We start from the raw sequence: 4511 nt of genomic DNA on the forward strand, positions 1-4511 counted from the left end.
TTTTGAGAATGTTAGCTCACCTTTGCAAAGGTGCTTAATTAAGGGGCATCTTGGGAGATCCCTTCCATCGCTTGGAAGTGAAAAGTGGGGACGTATGGCACGTGGAGGGGAGAGAGAGAGAGATAGAGAGAGAAATGTCAAAAATGCCATGCATCAGCATGAGCACATGGATCGAGGGAGATTTTCAAGCGACATTGACTTGGATATTTTCACTTTTTTTTTGCTGTCGATCTCAGACTGACAGTGTTGTGGGTCATATGAGAGGCAAGGCTCTCTTGTGGTGCGCACATGGTGCGGCCACTAGAGGCGTTCGGCCGTTTTTAATTATGCTGGCCCACTAAGTTTTTTACCATAGTGTAACGCAATGAAATCCCCCCTTCAACGCGTTCGCGTCAGCTAAGCAATCCAGCGACTATTTTTTGGTTTTTGAGCGCGAGGCCAAAATTGCTTCTGCAACCTTCCTAGCAACCTGCAAGGTAAGAGCCTCTTCTCCTCTCTCTCTCTCTCTCTCACACACACACACACACACACACACACACACACACACTCATTCTCTCTCTCACACACACACATACACATGTTGAACGAACAGTAAATTTCATAGCTTTTCTCATCTTCACACAAAAAATTGTATTCATATACATATGCTAAACAGAAAGGAAATTGCATAGCTTTTCTTTTATTCACACAAAGAATTGCATTCATATATACACATGTTGAACAGACATGAATTTGCATTGCCTTTCTTTTATTCACACAAAAAATTGCATTGCCTTTCATTATGTTTTTCATTCATAAGCTCTTGTTCGTCAAAATTTTCCTTCAAATTGTCTCGTTCGCCATGTAATGGTTTCGAGTGGCGAATTGGGTCATGGCTTCACTTGTGTATACGGATGGAATCGATATAACTAGTTCGAAAATTCATTTCATGTTCGTTAGTAGTATTGATTTTTTGTCGTCAAACATCCTCTTTCGTAGTATGTCTTCTCCGCCTCTAGCCACCGTTGGTATGTGATGAGCTAGGCAAGGGGAGGGTGGTAAGCCAGCTAGGCCCTCTTGGGAAATGCATCTGCAATGGGCACCAATTGGAGATGAATGCGAGGAATACATTCCTCTTTCATAGGACGCTACGCCTTTTGCACAGGATTCCTACGTTCGTTTAATGGAGGAGGCTATGCTTACTCCTCCTTCAACTGGGAAAAAATGATCCAAGATAGAGATATCCTCGCAAGCAGAGACTCCAACTGAGCATCCAGAGGTCACAAATGCAATGAGTCAACCACTAGGGAAGAAACCACAAGAAGCACACACAAGCACAAAAGGGACGAAACCACCAGTGCAGACATCACAGGATGCAGACACATCCACAAAAGGGACGAAGCGCTAGAGAGCAACGACAATTACATGGGATGACAAGAGCACGCATACTCTCCTACGACTCTATGAGGAACAGCGGTCACACATCAAGAAGGGAAATTTTCGCCCTAAAGATTGGGAAGATTTGGTCTTTGCTGTAAATCAAGAGATCAAAGGTAGCTTCAACCCGGAGCATGCAAGAAACCGAATTGACACACTAAAGAAGGTGCACAAAAAGGAGCTTTCCAAACAAAACTCTAATGGCAGTGTACCTAGTACCTGGATCTTCTTTGACATGTGTGATGAGTTGTGGGGGAAGACTCCAAAGTGCTCAGGCATAGCTGGTGCACTTGATAGTGAGAGCCATAGGCCTGTGCCCTCCACATTAGATACACCTATCGACCTAGATGGTGTTGATGGTGGCTCAGGTCAAAATCTACAACCAGATTTTGTGGATTTGGACGGTGTATTTGGCAAGAAAGTGAAGCAACCAAAAAAATCAAGCTTGGGCACAGTGGCCAAGACGATGGGTGATGGGATGAAACAGATGTGTGAAGCATACGAGCGTGCAGAAGATAAGAAGACAAGCACCTTGCAAGAGCTTGAGAGTGCCAGGATGCTACATGAGGAGAGACTCGCAAGGATCAGAGAGGAGGAAGAGACGAAGCGTCACCAAATCTTCTTGGAGATTGCAAAACTTATCTCTAAGAAGTCAGATCAGTAAGTTTATGTACACATCACCATAGTACATTCTCCTTTTACTTTGAGCTCTAACACATATCATTGCAGAGTAATTGATATAAACGACATGTTTACTTTTGTGCAGGTGAGGTCTTTCAGTCACATTCGATTGTGTCTTTCCGTGTGTGTCCCTGCTCGTACTCAAGTATGTCTTAACCTACTTCTTAGTTTTGATATTTGTTTGCTTGCAGTTTGTTATCCAAATCAGTATGTTTATTTTCAATCATAGGATGGAAGAGTGGGTTCATCTCTTTGGGATGATGAAATTACTGAGTGACAGTACACTAGGCAGGGCGAGTGCATCGCATGATCAATGCTTGGAGGATAACAACTTCTTCATACTTATGTTTTCTTATGCATGGTTGTGTTGTGGGATGGCGGGGGCGCTCGAGTCAGTGGCATGGCGTTTTGCACCAAGAGTATGGCGGTGTTTTCCTTGCCAACACACATTCTTTCGCAGTGTACACAATGTGCTTTGGTCTTCGGGTGGTCTTCGGCTCGCCTAGCAAATCAAGATCCCTACTGTTTTGCATATCGCATGTCTCGCAGATCCTTTCTTGTGATACTAAACATGATTCGTCCTCTTCTTCCCACAAGCGGAGTCAGGTTTGTCAGAGAGCCTATTTTTCCAGAGGTTGCGCTTTCTTGCGTACTTTGGCGTCTTGCACATGGACACTCCTCACGAAGCATGGCAAATCTATTTGGCATGGTTGAGAGCACCATTTGAAAATATGTGGTGATCATTTGTTGCATATTGAGTAGTACTGACTTCTTCCACAGGGTTGGCATTAGAGTGCCACATGGAGACCGTCTTAAGCAGATAATGGTAGGATTTGAGGCTATCTCCGGTTTGCCGCATATTGCTGGGGCACTTGATGGGACTCACATCCGTCTACAAAGAAAGCCAGCACAAGAGTTCTATCTAACGCAATACATCAACAGGCATGGTTTTCCGAGCATCCTCCTACAGGATATTGTTGACTCCAACAAATTTTTTTGGAGTGCAGTTTGTAGGGCTGCAGGAGAGGTGCATGATTCTTCTCACTTCAAAGGATGTGACTTGTATGGTCAGCTCAAATGACGAGAAGCACTCGATCGGCCACTGTTGCACATTCAAGGGGAGATAGTACAACCTTATTTGATTGCAGACTTAGCCTACAAAGAGAGGACATTTTTGGTAAAACCATACCGAATGAAGGCAGGGCAATTTTTATGTGAAAAGCGAGATTTTGACAGGAAAATCTCAAAGGGGAGAGTGAAAATGGAAAATGCCTTTGGTCTCTTAAAGAATAGGTGGCGGATTTTGCAAGATCTCAATGTCGATCTTGCTTTCGTGCCCACTATGATAGGAGCGTGTTGTTTCCTACATAACTTTGTGCAAATCTGAGGTGAGACAGAGCCTCATGCTCAGCGAGATCCGCATCCCAACTCCCAAGAGCCACTTCCTAATGATGGCGGGAATCCTACTCATCGCGAGATGGCCTTGCAGATAAGGGCAGCCCTATTCCGCCATAGTAGCTTGAGGGTTCAGAATTCAACAGTTCCATATGTAGCAGGTTATGGATTTAGTAATTGTTCTTCTTTTTCAAAGTGATCTTGTCTTTTGTTTCAATTAAGGTTTTGAATATGTATCCATAAAGCTTATTATTAATTTCTTGAAGTTGTGTTTTGCAGGGCTTGATGATGATTCGGAGTCTAAGGATTGAGGCATGTTCTACATGGTTGTAGTTTTTGTCCTGTGGTTTGCTTTATGGCTGCAGTGAGCACCACCTCTATTTATGAAGCAGAACACCTCTATTTTTGTACTGCTATACAAGGTTTTCATTATGGTTCTCAAGTGTTTTTGTTTATGGCTGCCAATGAGCAGTAATGATGCGCGCTTCTGTATCATAGTAAATGGTTCATTCTGATGTACTTAGAACAACGCAGTTTATGATTGTCAGTCTCTTGTTTATGTGGTTGTCGGATATTGAAATCTTTTTTTGTCATGCGTTTTTTCATGCATTCAATGCAATGTTATTAGGCGTTTTTTTGTTGGAAAAGGCTATCTTTGTGATGTTGGCAATGCATGGTTTGTTGGTTCGCACGTCAACTTTAGCAACGAACGAACGTGAACGGACGAACACGTGTGTGCACAGGACGTGGCTGAATGGATGATGTGCGCGAAATGGCAAAAAGTCAGCATCCGTTTGTTGCACTTTTCAGAGAACGTATGGCCGAGAGAACGGCCTCGTGTGCGCTTTACATCTCTCTCTTATGGGTCGTACGAGAGGCAGGCTCTCTCTCTCTCTCTCTCATCTACTGACAAGGCATAGAGTGCAAGAGATGGTGGGTAAGCAGAACAGGGGCAAGTGAGGGTGAAGGGGGTGAGGGAGAAGGACATGGAGACAAGGAGCCAGAGAGATGCCAAAGCT

General features: G+C 43.9%; 1 pseudogene; it reads left to right on the plus strand.

The window, feature by feature from the left end:
* The first annotated feature begins 1162 nt into the window (after positions 1–1162).
* Positions 1163–2374, plus strand: LOC147451760 (trihelix transcription factor ENAP1-like; annotated as a pseudogene).
* The last annotated feature ends 2137 nt before the right edge of the window (positions 2375–4511 follow it).

The sequence above is a fragment of the Adiantum capillus-veneris genome, chromosome 8 (genome assembly GCF_014529385.1).
Source record: "Adiantum capillus-veneris isolate H3 chromosome 8, ASM1452938v2, whole genome shotgun sequence".
Taxonomy (NCBI): Eukaryota; Viridiplantae; Streptophyta; class Polypodiopsida; order Polypodiales; family Pteridaceae; genus Adiantum; species Adiantum capillus-veneris.